The sequence below is a fragment of the Palaemon carinicauda genome, chromosome 11 (genome assembly GCF_036898095.1).
Source record: "Palaemon carinicauda isolate YSFRI2023 chromosome 11, ASM3689809v2, whole genome shotgun sequence".
NCBI classification, from domain to species: domain Eukaryota; kingdom Metazoa; phylum Arthropoda; class Malacostraca; order Decapoda; family Palaemonidae; genus Palaemon; species Palaemon carinicauda.
Window position 1 is genome coordinate 71,939,770 of NC_090735.1, and position 15,974 is coordinate 71,955,743.

At 45.6% G+C, this 15,974-nt stretch overlaps 1 protein-coding gene across 1 annotated transcript in view; it reads right to left on the reverse strand.

Moving 5' to 3' along the window:
• LOC137650067 (CBP80/20-dependent translation initiation factor-like) overlaps positions 1 to 15,974 on the reverse strand; it is a 167,294-nt gene that overhangs the window by 72,580 nt on the left and 78,740 nt on the right. The window lies entirely within an intron of this gene.

Below are 15,974 nucleotides of genomic sequence, written 5' to 3' on the forward strand. Positions count from 1 at the left end.
TGTAAAGGGTCGGATCTGTCACTACCGCGAAGCTCCAGAAACGAACCCTACATTTCCGGCTGGAGCATCTTGCTAATGCCTCCATGTCCTCTCAAATGATCTGAGATGATCTATAAAGTCTCTATTTGATAGAACCAATCTTCTGCGTCTGAAGACAGACGCCTGCATACAGTACTCCTGTACCCTTTGATGGTCGAGGAGGGAAGAAAATGTGTTTTCTTCTAAGGTCTAAGAGAAAATAGGCCACTTGTGTTAAGAGTTACCTAATGAAGAGCCGGCTCTAGCTCTACACCACTCCATAAAGCACTCTAATTGGGTTGGAAAACCTTGAGGCAAATGTCCTTTGTACAAGCGAAAGCCTCAGCTGTCTCCTTCGAACAACCCTCTAGATCTTAGGGGTTTTCCGAAATACTGGAGGCAGCTAGACCTAAAGCTTGATGGTTTAACATTAAACGTTCGTGAACCTGACACGGGGAAAAGGACTAAAAACATGCTTCCAGCATGCACCCAGCATGGTCCCAGCATGAGTCCAGAACGGTTCCAGCATGCTGCCTACACTCAACATGTCGTGAGAGAGAATCGAGATCTAGAACCACCTCCCAAAACTCGTCCATATCGGTCGCAAGAAACCGATATTAAAGCTAGGCTTGTTGAAAAGAAGCGTCAACCACGTGAACCTCATGCTATGAGGTTAAGACCTGATTCGTGTGTAATCAGGGAGTGTTCAACAAACTTAAAGCCAAAGGTTGACAAGAGGGAGCGTTAGCTGCGAGGCCAGAAAGATGCGAAGGAGAGACAATAGTCTGGTTAAACTGCTGTGAGAAAAAGACTTGACTGTATGTGTCTAGCATGCGACCATAATGTCGCATGTGGTTGCATTTCCGTAAGATGTCAGCATGCTGTATGCGTTCACCTTGTCGTGTGGGGGCAGCGCTGTGTGTGTGTGCCCCGCTTGTTGTAAATCCACAGCGTGCTGCGTGGAAGCGACAGCATCGCATCCGGTCATTGACGGAAAGACAGAACTGATTGCCGCAAGTTGTCCACATGTAGGATGCGTCCGCATGAGTGATAGTCACGCGTCCCGCAGATCGTGAAAATGGGACAACTTGTTGAAAGGATCAACTTTGAATGTTAGCATCCAAAAAATTACCAGACTGGTGTCTGCGTCTCGGACTGCGTGAGGGAGAGACCAGAACTTGCGTCTGTGTCTACATGACGTCTGCCGTAAGAGAGAGACCAGACTGCTACAAGCACCCCCTCTAACGCTTCTCGTAACACGAGCATATCTCTGCGAAGAAGCATTACTAAGCATAAGAGAACTATGCCTTCTGACACTAATCGGAAAACCATTTCTTTGATCTATGGTAGTCCTAGACTCTTTAGGAGAAAATTTTCTCCCCCCGAAAGTCGTAAACGCTAAACACAGATAAAATAGACCTCTTTTAGCTCAGACCAAATCTACACTCGCGGGGTAGCGAGTGCTCCAACTCAAGTATGGGCGAAGGCCGGGAGAAAACATCAACTGCAGTCCTGTGAGCGACCTGGGAGAGTCCCTGACATTTCAAGCGCGCCTTGTGCGCGAACTGAACATATCCAAAGCTGTGAGATGCCGTCAACAGTAGTCGCTAGACCTCAGAAGAAAGAAATAAGACCTTTCTCCAAACTGGGGAAGGAGAAGAAGTGTGAACAGAAGCAAACTGAGCACCTTTTCCCCCGAAGAACTATGTGTCTTACACGATTCTGGTGCTGACACGTCGCCTTCTTCCGAAAAGAAAAAACTTCCGGCGAACGTTAGATACTGCAGGATAAGTTAATAGAAAACATACGACTCCTGAAAGGTCTTGGACAAATAGATTGGTGACTACCAATTCTAGGTTATGCGTCCTTCGATGAGGACAAACTCCTTCCACCCTGAAAGTGAGTCAGAATCCAGAGGAAGAGCTAGGATTGTATGTGACTTGTCTGACTTCCGCTTCTCTCGCGGAAGAAAAAACACACTCGATTGCTTCCTGTTCAAGCATCAAAACACGATTGCTGCGAAGGCAAGTTCTGTTCGCGTGCATACATGACAAGTAACTACCTAGTCTGGTAGACAGGGAAAACGTAGAATGTTATTCTCGTCAGGGAACTGCATTCTAATATGCAGAAAACAGTTACAAGATCCATGATACCATAGCGATGACGAACTGATCGCTTCAAGACATTCCAACTCCGCTCTTTTCAAGATACTATGTCACATGGTTGTGATGTCATAGATTGCCAATCATAGGCAAGGAAAAGAGCATTACTTCATCATTCCAAAGTGGAGAGAGACCGTCTTGGACTGCATCAACAATATCGCTCGGCGGAACAGACGTTTAGTGCACAAGGTCCGCGAAGAACTCAGCCTGCCGACTTTCCTTCTCCAAGGGTTGGAACGTAAGTTAGAGATATAGGACTAGGTGCAAGGTGAAAACGAACAAACACCTCCTCCAGAGCACTGCGCTCTGTTTACGAGTCACTAACAAGAGCGGTTTCAAAACATAAAACATTAAATCATAAAAGATCTGCCCGTGGAGGGAGATATACTTTTACGTTCTATTCTCATAAAGGCCTTAATGCCCTTTCTGTTGTAGCAGCAACAAGCGATGTATCAATCTCTACCGTAAGGTTCGTTATTTTCCTGAGAATGATTTAATGTTAAATCATTACCGTATATACTCGTGTAATGTTCAATTTTTGAAGGCCTATTTTACAGTTAAAAAAGTAAAGGTTGAACATTACACGAGATATATATTTGAAAAAGTAAAAATATCTGGTCTACCAGTAAGTAAACGTAAGCTAGGCCTACGCGAACATTACCCTAGGCTATGCTACCTACCGGTAGGTAATCGTAGGCTATACTTACACGTATATAAGGTTACCTACCGGTAGGTAAACATAGGCTAGGCCTATATATACAGTACTAACCATGTTCATTTAACACCAGGCATATTATTAGCATGGATTTTATTTCCTAAACCATCATAAATAGTTTTTTTCCGCTACGAGTAATGACTTTACCATAACGCAGCAGGTATGAAGCTAGCAAACAGTCGGGTTGTGTATGTTATACCCTGACATGGTTAATGAAAAAAACGGATTTTGAGCGAAGCGAAAAATCTATTTTTGGGTGAGATAGCCATGGCGTCCTGATGGAAGGTTCCTTTTTGGTAGCTTCCTTGGGTATAAGACTACTAAGATATTCCCAGAGAATTTAACCACAGGTTATCACAGAATTCTAACTTCTGGAGCGAGTATCTCAAAGGTTTCCCTTTAAGACATCGTAATACAACAGGGGACGCGCATGTCTGAACGCGCCACATAGCTATCTTCACCCCGAACAGAGTTAATGCTTCGGTGTGTAAGGACTGAGAATAGCTGGGAGCCGTTTCACAGCTAATCTCACTCGTGGCTACTACTGATACTCGAGACGTAAACAAACGGACGCCATTGCTCTAATGACGTCACGCCCGTCTTCATCCTGAAGCCAGTTGCTGCCCATCACCATGATACAGTAGCACAGGGTGGGAACAAAACTGGACGAAGTAGTAGGGAGGGTCCATCAGGACGCCATGGCTATCTCACCCAAAAATAGATTTTTCGCTTCGCTCAAAATCCGTTTTTTGGGCTCAAGCCATGGCGTCCTGATGGAAGAGTACCAGAGAATCAATGTATCGTGGTAGATTTTCCCCCAGTATTAAGTGCCTAGGCATTGACAAAACAGCAAAGTAATCTTAGATAAAGAACCATAGGAACGAAGTATCCTGCCCCCCTTGGCAGGAAGTTCCCATGGGCTATGCCGACGTCAAAGTGGTATGGAAGGGCTATTCATCCTGAGAGAAGAACTTGAAGAACTTAGAGATGAAGCGGAATGTTTGGTATTTGTATAGGAACATTCTGAAATTAGACCAGTGGTGGTTGGGCACTGTGTATAGAGTTCATCTCTTGGTTATCAGAAGTAAGTATTCGTGTAGGAACCTTACTTAGACAGGGTGAATATAATTTAGGATTAAACATCTTAAATTCTTCATAACCATAAGAAAGGAGGAATAAATAAAACTATGACATGTATGTATTTCATAGTAAGTAGGAGCTGAAAGAGACGCATAAGTAATAAAATAGAAATTTTATTTCACAATGCAGAAATTAAATAATTTACAGCAAAAGTAAAGTTCATTTACAGTAATAATAATGTACATAGAAATAAAGGCTTGCTCTTGAATCTGAAAAGGAATTTCAGGATATTAGTAGGTACTCGTTCTCGAGGAACGCAAGTCTTTAAATAACACATCATGCTCAAGGCATGCGGCACTTGTGTGACACTATGACATTTCACCTGGGATAAGAACAGTTATAAAAGCACTAAGTGTTTTTAGACATCACTATGAATCGCTCGAGGGTCAACATAGGCACCCGAAGAGTTAGAGTCCCAAGTAACTCACTGTTCTACGCAGAGTTAGGTGCAGGTTTCAAAACACTACCTGCGGCTACCACAAAATGTTTGACTTCGTGCACTTGTTTCGCATAATGTTTAAAGAAAACTCGCGAGGACTTCCAGCCCGTGAAGTTTTTAAGGCTTTCAAAGTCCATGCTCTGAAAGAAATTCAGAGAAGATGCCACTTTTCTAGGATCATGACCAGCGGGTGTACTGTTCGGATCCGCTCTGCGAATGAAGTAGGTGATTTTCGCTCTTAATTGTTTCAGTGACAGGTCGCTGCCCGATGTTTCTCCTTTGAAGAGTTGGCCTCCACCAAAGTTTGAAGTTCTGCGAAGATAGACCTTGAGACTCTCTACTGGACATAGAGAGACATCCTCCTTCAGGGGGCATATTCTCCAAGGGCCCCATCTTTTGGTGGGTAATTCATTTTTAGCGAGAAACGTCGGATCAGGGGAGAGGGTCACTTCTCCTGAATCGGTAAACAGGATGTGTCCTTCTTCTCTTGATAATGCCACTATTTCGCTGACTCGAGCTCCCGAAACGAGAGCAAATAAGAATATAACTTTCTGAGTCAGATCCTTGAGGGGGCATGAATCATTGTCCAAGTTGGAGGCGAAATGGAGTACCTTGTCTAGTGACCAGGAGATCGGTTTCGGAGGGGGTGCTGGACGTAGGCGAGCACATGCTTTTGGTAGTTTGTTGAAGATGTCATTGGACAGATCAATTTGGAAAGCATATAGAATTATTCTAGCCAAGGCCGATTTGCAGGTGGAAATCGTATTGGCTGCTAATCCTTGTCCATGAAGGTGAATGAAGAAGGACATACAGAAATCAATTGTGATTTCTTTAGGATTTTTTGCCTTGACAAAGGAGACCCATTTCCTCCAGGATGATTCATATTGCCGTCTCGTGGATTCGGTCTTGTATTCCTCTAGGAAGTCTAGACTTTTCTTCGAGATCCCAAACCTCTTCTTTGCGGCAAGGGAGAGAAAATCATGAGATGAAGGTCCTTGATTTTCGATGATGAAGCGAAGACAGTCGACTTCTGTACTTGTTGAGAGAGAACTGGGCCCGGGAGAGGGATCAGCTTGGGCTGCAGCTCCAGGACCAGGGGGTACCAGTTGCTCCGGGGCCACTTGGGAGCCACTAGGGCCGCTGTCCCTTTGAAGGTTCTCAGTTTGGAGAGGACTTTCAACAGAAGGTTGGTGGGAGGGAACAGGTAGATCTTGGACCACCTGTTCCAGTCCAGTGACATGGCGTCCACTGCTTCTGCTTTGGGGTCCTCGCACGGGGCTACGTACAGAGGAAGTTGATTGTTGTTGCTCGTTGCAAAGAGATCTATCTGAAGTTCTGGGACTTGGTGAGAGATGAAGGAGAACGATCTTGCGTCTAGAGACCATTCCGACTCTATCGGGTTTGTCCGAGATAGAGCATCCGCTGTCACATTGCGGAATCCTTGTAGGTGAACTGCAGACAGGTGCCACTTCTTCTTCTCCGCCAGACGGAAGATTGGGAGAAGCACCTGATTTATCTGGGGCGATCTTGAGCCTTGGCGATTGAGACAACGAACTACCACCGAGTTGTCTAGGGTTAGACGGATGTGGATCGAGGGCGGCGGGGATAACTTCTTCAGAGTTAGAAGGACCGCCATGGCCTCCAAGATGTTTATGTGGAACGTCTTGAATAGTGGAGACCAGGTACCTTGAACCTGTTTCTGGTGGGAGTGACCTCCCCAACCTTCCAGTGAGGCATCCGTGTGGATGTTGAGAGATGGAGGAGGGTGTTGGAGAGGAATGGACCTTTTCAGGGCCTTTTCTTCCGACCACGGCTTTAGGAGGCGTCGTAGTCTGTTTGGAAGCCGTCTCTTGAGGTCTCTTCGAGCGATGGATGCCGAGCGTCTCCAGACTCCCGCGGCATCCTTTAGCTGTGCACGAAGCACTGGGTTTGTCACTGAGGCGAATTGTAGAGAGCCTAGAACTCATTCCTGCTGTCGTCTTGAAATGCGTTTGGATTTCAGTAGTCGCTTGACAGACCCTGCTATTTCCTTCCTTTTCTTCTGGGGGATGGAAAGGCGGTGTGATTGAAGATTCCAGTGGATTCCCAACCACTGAAACTTCTGAGCTGGAGAGAGGCGAGATTTTTTCTCGTTGATCTTGAATCCCAGGTGTTCTAGGTACTGGGTAACTTCGTTGCAAGACTTTGCACACTCTTCGGGCGATGGAGCCCAGACTAGCCAGTCGTCGAGGTAGGCCATCACCTGGACGTTTCTTAGGCGGAGCTGTTGTACTATGGCATCCGCCAGTTTTGTGAAGATCCGAGGGGCCACATTGAGGCCGAAGGGCACGGCCCGGAAGGCGTAGCTTTTCCTTTGGAGTCGAAATCCTAGGTAGGAGGAAGCGTGGTGGTTCATTGGAATGTGCCAGTAGGCATCCGCCAGGTCTATAGAGACCGTGTAGGAACCTTGAGGCAGAAGGGTCCTTATTTGTTGAAGCGTCAGCATCTTGAATTTGTTGTTCTCTATGAACTTGTTGAGGGGGGATAAGTCCAGAATGACTCCGAGTTTGTCTGAGTCCTTCTTGGGAACACAAAACAGTCTCCCTTGGAACCTGGTGGACTTTACCTTCCTTATCACCTTCTTGTTCAAGAGGTCTAGAACATATTCTTCCAGAAGGGGGGTTGATTGCTGGAAGAACTGCTGGAAGATTGGGGGTGGTTGCGTCCAACTCCAGCCTAGACCGTTCTTGATGATGCTGTGTGCCCAGGGATCGAAGGTCCAACGATCCTGGAATTGGCGGAGTCTTCCTCCCACCGGAAGCACTTCATTGCTTCTGGTGTCCCGAGGACTTGCTGCCTCGGCCGCTAGCTCCCTTTCCTCCTCTACCTCTGGAGGGACGGCGAGATGCGTCTTTGCTTGCACCCCTGAATGAGCCTCTACCTTTGGCATGAAAGGTAGTTGATGGTTGCTCAAAGGCAGGGGTGAAGACCGGTGACTGTGACAACACCGGTTGGGGGACCAATTGAAAGGTCTGTTGTGGTTGGGCAACCACTTGGGAGGTAGCGGGTCCCGGAAACTGACGTCTTTGCTGACGTTGCTGGGGTTTTGACTTTTGAGGTTTCCTCTTAGGCTGAGGTCCGTCGTCCTGAGAGGGTTTCCTTTTCCTGGACATGCCCCACTTGTGGAGAAGGTTCCTATTCTCCGTGGCGGCTCTGTCAGTTATTTCCTTCACAAGGTCAGAAGGAAATAGGTGCTTTCCCCAGATGTTGGAGGAAATCAGCCTCCGGGGTTCGTGTTTCACGGTGGCACCGGCAAACACGAATTCACGACAGGCTCTTCGAGCCTTTATGAAGTGGTACAAGTCCTTCATTACCGTCAGTAAGTGGGATTTGGAGAGTACCATGTAGTGATCTGGTACTCTAGTGTCACAGGCCATAACTTCCAGTTGGACTTGATGAGAAAGAGATGCCGCAAGCCTCTCCTTCGTGTCTTGTTCCCGGCGAAGGAGGTGATCGTTGAGCTTAGGGAGGTCTTCATTAAACTGACGTCCGGCGACGTCAGGATCGAGCCTTCCCACGATGAAAGTATGCTGAACATCTTTCCAGTGTCGAGCGTCAGGGGGGGTCACGATGGAGAAGGGTCTGCACTCCTCCAGTGCAGGGCAGGGTTTCCCTTCTTCCGCCGCCTTAAGGCATGCAGCTAAGGCCTTTTCCAAGAATGGAAGAACCGCAGTATCAGGTGCAACGTAAGTAGGGTGCTTCTTGCTCAATGCCGGAAGCTTAGAGCAGGTAAAGCCTCTACTCTTGAATGCGGAGGCTAGCATAGCCTGGGCCTTTGCGAGATCGAACACTATCTCTTCCTTAGGTTCGGTCTCTTCCTTCGAGGCAGGTTCGGAACGAAGCCGGACGTAACAGTCCGGGTAGGCCTCGAAGCTTGGGAAGAACTCCACATCTTCCAAAGGGACCGTGCCGATCTTATCGCTGACAAAGATCCTGCCGGTCGCAATAACCATATGCTCTGCATACCTCCACGGGTTGGCATGAGAGCAAGCGGGGAGATCCTTGACCGAAATCTTCTTCGGTTCTCTGGATCCTATCATCGACCTGATGGACTCCTGGTTCTCCTTCAGCCTGTCGTCCATGACGGCTCTAATCAGCCGGATCAGTTCTTGAGTAGAAGAAGAGGGATCCGGAGTCGAGGAGGTAGACGGAATAGACATTTCCGTCGGTGTAGGAGTAGGAGGGGGGATGGACGAGGGAGCAGCTTCTAGCTCCGACTCGGTGTACTCCACCTTGTCTTCGTCCTCTTCAGCTCCTTGAGCCATAAGCGTCTTCTCCGTGTCTTCCGAGACGTCTGAAATCTGTTCGTCATCCTCGGAATCCAAACGACACTCGTGCATGGACTGAGCCATGACCACATCAGGTTCCACCGTAATTTGGACAGTGGGGATCACATCTTTGGGTACCACTGAGTCAGGGGAGGCCTTAGGGAACAATAGTGACCTCAGTTCTTCGGTGGCCAGGTACGGTCCAGTAGCATTTTTCTGAAAGCCACGCACCCACTTGCGCAGCTTTTCACGAGAAATGTCTCTAACCTCCGCTGAAGGAGGGTTATGGAAGGCCTCAACTAGGTGAGCCTGGCAGACCGTACAATCCAGTGGATTCCAAAACTTCCAATCCCCTTTCTTGTCTGCACAAGGGGCGTGAGTCCTGCAAGCCGTATGCCCGTAAAACTGCGGGCGTTTCACAGCGCAGAAGGCGAAATCACACTTCATCTGCTCCTCCTGTGGAAGAAAGAGAAAATGAGTATGGGGGAGTCATAAGAATGGCTCTTAAACTAAGTTAATATTAATCATTAATTTTAACTTAAGGAAGGTGTGATGCACAGAGAATGAAAATAGTAAAGGAGAACATGCTCCATGCATCTCGCCCGGCTGGTTACCATAAGCTTGGTCCCTGGATAATCCGAGTGACCGAGGGCACTGGATATAGTTTCCTAGAATTCCAAGTATTTTGGAATTCCATGGAAAAAACCAAGGACAAGATTGGGACCGAGTTCATTCGGTTCCCAGTTAAGGGCCAGAAGGCCTCATTTAAACGGTAACTGCTTCTGGCAACCAGCCGTGCTAAGATGCACATAGCATGCTGGAATTTAGAAGAATGCAAAGAGACAGCATGATTACTAATAGAGCAGTACTAGGTACTGATCTTAATAGCAGAAGCAGCATATCTGTTTGCGATATAGGGCTATCATAGTCTTATGATAGCTACAGTAAGGGGGTGCAAGTATTCTTGACGCCTCCGGGGCATCCGGCAAGCCGCCGGCATGCCGGAGCTCGCTCCAGCATAGATTCTGGCATTAGGACAGACAGTGTTCAAAGTCAGTCAAATACCAGGATGGCGGCCGCCGGCACAACGGCGGCACGCCGGCAGGGAGCGGCGGCTCCGACAGTCGGAGGATGCCAGGTTGGTGACTGGGATAAGGATGGTAAAGGCTGTATCTGGTTGCCGGCAGTATATGCCGGCACTCCGGCGGTCGACCGGCAAGCGGACGACTAGATAGGAGTAGGAGAGCCGCCGGTAGTAGCCGGCGGCAGCCGGCAGTCCCTCGGTACACGGGGGGCTGGCGGCAAGGTTAGGGAGAGTCACCAAGTAGGAGGCAGGTATTGCCGACAGTAGAGGCGGCAAGAGACCGGCACCCGGATAGGGAGAGAGACAGGGGGGAGGGGGGAAGGGATGTAGGAAGTACCATCAGGATTCCAGACATCCCTCCCCCTCCCTGAGGGGGTGTACCCATGATAGAGGCAGGCTCTAACATCCATGAGCAGGGGTCACTAGGGACCGGGAGCAAGGTAGCCCAAGGGAGGGCTAGGGAACACCCAAGGGGGGGGGAGACTCCCGTATGCAGAACTATACCAGTAACTAACCTTATAGGACACTATGAAGGTATATGTACCAGAGCGGACTGCACAAGGAAGCTCGGGTAGCCCTACTATTCCACCCTAAGGAGGAGTTGTAGGACAGGGGACAGATGGGTATAAACTAACCTAAGCATAGGCTAGGCTATACAAGAGATAGGTGGGGAGGGAGAAGAGAGAAGTCTTCCCAGGAAGGGTTTCTGTACCAGAGCGGCCACTAAGGAAAGGGAGGACACTCCCTAACCTAAGATCAGGCAGATCAGCTGAAACGGTGCAATAGTACAGTTTCAGCATGGAACAGAGAAACCTTCCTAACCTAACCTAGAACAGGGCTAAGAGTCCTGAACTAGGAAAGGAAGAAGACATATCGCTATCGCAGGAAAGTCATAGACTATCCTAGCCATAGAGGTAGGCTAGCCTAACCTCACTCTCGGACGCAGCCCTAAAGGGGGTTCATTCCTTTAGGGAGGACAGAGAGGCGATATATACTCTATTAGACAATTAATCCCTTTACTCAGAAAAGGAATCAAGGCTAAATAGAGGGAATGCCAAGGCAGGGGATGAAGGAAGCATATAGGGGTCCTAATATTAGGTTAGGCTAGAAAGAGTCACTGACTAGCCTATCCCCTATATGGTCCCTGAAGGCGAAAACATTTGCATCACTGTCAAAAGTATTGTAAAATAATGCCACTATCTTCATAACTTAGTCTAGGATCACTAATAAATCATGCATGAACACTTGTATGTAGGCTCCTGGCCTGGGGGCTATAGTAGCCGACTGGTATGAGGTCAATCGATGACCGATAAAAAGCGTCTAAACACGATATAAAAGTTCCTAGCTATGAAGACTAAATAAACTAATGTATTCGATTAGTATATAATGCCGGAAACGTTGTTGTGGCTAACTAAATAAGACATGCATAACAACAACGACGCCATAAAATGGCGGGTCCGGTAGAGGCACAGCTCTGCCACAAAACAGCAATTATCTCGAAAAGTAATATTTACTTTACGGCCAGAGCTTAATTAAACAATACTGGAACCTTGTACTAAACTTTCCAGAAGAAGGCGAGGCTGAAGGTAACGACATAGCGAAGATGCAAAACGATAAAGTTAACACAGGGAAAATCCGTCTAAGTAGGGCAGCTACTAAACAAAGGATGAAGACGGGCGTGACGTCATTAGAGCAATGGCGTCCGTTTGTTTACGTCTCGAGTATCAGTAGTAGCCACGAGTGAGATTAGCTGTGGAACGGCTCCCAGCTATTCTCAGTCCTTACACACCGAAGCATTAACTCTGTTCGGGGTGAAGATAGCTATGTGGCGCGTTCAGACATGCGCGTCCCCTGTTGTATTACGATGTCTTAAAGGGAAACCTTTGAGATACTCGCTCCAGAAGTTAGAATTCTGTGATAACCTGTGGTTAAATTCTCTGGGAATATCTTAGTAGTCTTATACCCAAGGAAGCTACCAAAAAGGAACCTTCCATCAGGACGCCATGGCTTGAGCCCAAAAATTATGCTCATTTTATTTTACTTGGTATGGTATATTAATTGACATTAATAATAAACCGCAAAAATTTTCCTTAATTAAATCCACATTTTTTTTTCTCCAAGTTCGAACGCTAGTTTCGGTAACTCCAAACATTTTTACGGCTTGAACGTTATTTGTTTCAGCGGACAGCGGCTGCAATAACTTGAAGCTTGAATTTTACTGTAATTTTTTTATATTTCTTGGTAGACATCTTGATGGGTTATGAGTAAATTCTTATTCATATATATTGTCAGGAAAAAAAATGATTAGCATAACGGGTAATTATAATCACCGTAATTACCTGCAATTACCGGTAATGGTAATTTGTTACTCAAAACGATGAACTAATTTTGTTTGCTACTTGTAGTGTTTGCCTGTTTTTGAAAGCTATTAGGCGGTGATGATAATCGTCTGTTTGCAACTAAAGTGTTTGCTAGAAAATGTACGCTGAATACTCAATTGTTATTGTAAACAGATGTTAGTATTTTGGTGTTGTTCCGATTTGTTTTATACATTTGTTTGTCGCACTTAGGCATAACCCTTACTTTGTTGGTAATTATGGTATGCTGGAGATAAAAGACCTCTAGCCTACTGCCAAAATCAAGACTCGAACATTACATGAGGTATATGATGAATTCATGATTTTGAAGGCAAAATAGGAGGGTCGAACATTACACGAGTATATACGGTACAGTACTTTATTTTACCATTAATTTACTAGGCCATCGTTTCCTAAAGGAGCCCTTTGGGTTAAAGCATCTTGCTTTCCCAACTAGGGTTGTAGCTGGCTTGTAATACAAATAAAATAAAATAAATAGCGACACCATCAACTCAACTAGCGAAAATTCTGAAGTCGAAACGAGGAGCAGCAGGTAAAAAAAATGAGGGAAACTCTTTAGAAAAATTCTCATGAGTTTCTGAAAGTTATTCCCTTCCTTTTACAATCTCTATCCTAGGAAGACAAGTCTTGATTCTTAGGAATCCACTCCTTATGATACTGAATTCAGACCTCAATACCTAGAGGTTTTAATTCTAGTTCTCCCAACCAAGAGTTAGCCCATCAGGCCTTGGTCTGAGAATATATCATCTTTCTAGTTAAGATTTATTTCTTAATATAGCTCCTGGAGCAACAATAGCTTAACACTAGACATTCATGATCAGGTAGACATCAAAGTCTAAAGTCATAGGTAGCGAAGCGTCCACCCCGACGCTGAAGCGCCCACACTGATGCTGAAGTGCCCACACTGATGCTGAAGCGCCCACACTGATGCTGAAGCGCCCACACTAGCCCTGAAGTGTCCACACTGGTGCTGAAGCGTCCATACTGACGCTGAAGTGTCCATACAGACACTGAAAGCGTCTACCCTGACGCTGAAGCGTCCACACTGACACTGAAGCGTCCACACTGACGTGGCGCTTCGCACCATTTCGTCGACGTTCCGTTTCCGTTGCCGCACCATTCCGATGACGCTTCGCCGGCTCCGCTGCCTGGCGAACGACGGCGCGTCTGTATAGACTAATACTAGGTGCTATGAGCCGTCGGTTTGCGTCGAGCAGTCGAAGTAAAGCATCCACTTTCCCCCACCATTGAACATTGCGGTTGGTAGGCCGCCTGTGCGACAACGAGTCCTCAACGTTAAAGACACAACGCCTGTGCGTCCCTGTCAAAGACCGGAATTGAGACACCCAACCGCACTGTTAACGGCAGGCTGAAAAGACTGCATAAACGAAGATAGATGCTGTTTCATGCCTAACTACAAAGATCAAGGATCAACCTTAAGCGAAACGTATTCAGCATTATCTTCGTCGAACCATAGCGCTAGCCACTGTCGAGAGACGACACCCATCAGGTGGGGTGGCGGCACTGCGTCTGCGCCGCATGAAACGTAACACACGCAGAACGAATCTAATTTTGTTTTCAGCTTAGCGCCTTTGAAAACACTAATACCTCGCTTCATCTATAGCGAGGGTGAGCGTTTTGGTGATCGACAGAAAACGCTCGAGAGGACTTCAGTTCGGGTCTAAAAGACTGTAACGGCTGGTTACCCTCTCGATTCCTTTCGCCGTTCGACTTAACTTCTCCCCTGGGTCCGGGAGCTCGACAGAGGTCTAAGGCTAGGATAACGACAGGTCCGAATAGAAGCACTCTACACCGAATAAAAATTCACTGCACAATTTATCACTAAAAAATTTGCATTTTACTCTTTGGCACAAAGATAGTTTCATAATTACCTGAAAGCCAAAGCATATACTCTCTCAAAGGAAATGAACTCCGTAAGGAGAGACTTATAATTCTGTCACTGAACAATTGTTTGAATGGGAAAGCAAAAGTACCCCATATAAATGTAACAAAATATTAAATATCAAATATTACCTTAAAGGATATAATAACTGTAAATTAAAATAAACCCTTAAATTAAGGGGTTCCAATAAAAGATGAATCATCACTCGCATCATTGGAACATCTACAAATAATATACGAACAATCTAGTATTCCAAAAACCACCAAAGCAACAACGATACATAGAATCGTGCGCTACGATGAATGTAAAGAATACTGCATCGTATAAAATAAACTGAACTGTAACTTCCTTTAATCTCTAAGGAAAAATACTGAAAGGATCAATTAATAGCAAAATAAAATGTTCCTTTGATAAGGTACAATTAAAGACTTGTGAAGTAAAAAGAAAGTACTATTCATGAAATCGCTACAATATGTGTAACATCGTAACGATACTGATTACTGTGTAACAAAAATAAACCGAACGGTAGTTAATCTTTGCAAACAGATCGAAGATTATCTAAAGAAAAATATTAAAAGGATAAAATTTTCTCAAAATAATTCCTTTCATTTAATTTATAACTTAAAACTCTAAAAGCATAATCACTTATACTCTTTGTAAAAGGCAAGACAGACTTTTAGCCTACGGAAGAGGCTGTGACGTCATCAATGGTCAAAAAGTTTACATTTCGCCCCTATGCTTTCGTGAGGTTTAAAATAGGTTGAAAAACCTTACAACCCTACCTTTTAAGTTATAAATACGTGATCACAGATCAAATAAAACAAATATGCGAAAGCCAAAACTCAAAACGTTAATACATCACCAAATAACGTTCAAACAGAGTAAGAAAACAAGAGAGAATTTCCAATAGTTCAGCCAGCTATGGCGGCAGAGAAAATCTGAATTAGTTGAGTATACTTCTACCTGTGGTACCGCGAGGGCGCTGGGGTACACCTGTCTTATATGCGAATTTTCTGCCGTGGGCGTCGGGGACTTTAGCCATTATATAACCAGCGGGTAAGTTTTATATTTAAAAACACTTTTTTTAAAGGAAATTTTGCGGTTCGCCGTTTACATGGGGTTGATCTTTACACGGTAATATACGGTATATGTTGTTTTGGGCTCAGCCATGTCGTCCTGATGGAACGTTTCTTTAGGCAGCTTTCTAAGGGATATTTAGCTACAGTGATACTCCCAGAGAATTGACCATAGGTCTCCAGAATTCTAACTCCTGGTGCGAGTATCCTCAAGAAAATTCTTAAGGATATCGCAATATATCAGGGGACATATTTCTTGATACGACGCATGGTAATCTTCACCCCGAGTAGAGTTTTTGCTCTGAGGGGGAAGAGTGGCGAAAATGAAGGGGAGCAGTCATCAAGGTTACCCAGTGGATCCCCTTTCCCGTGCTACTACAGCGCAACTCATTTCCTTTAATAGTAGCCAATTAAGCACAGTGTATCTCCCTCTTGCTCTCAGTTATGTTACTATTTCAAGGATTATTACCATGCATTCTCCAGCATCTTCATCCTCTGGAAAGTTGAGTATTCAATCTTTCCTGTGTATAATTTTTAGCTCCCTTTTCACGGTTAAATTAGCATAATTTAGAAGTGTTTAGCGGAGCACAGCCATCACCGGTGGCGGTCATTTTGGACCGCTGTCGTACGTCATAAATGCTTTACTTAGGTAGTAGTAAGACGTCCCCAGTATTCAGCTCAAATTATACTAGTGAAGATCAGATTATACATGTAATATTTCCTCTTCTGTGGAACGTTTCGATTGTATAAGA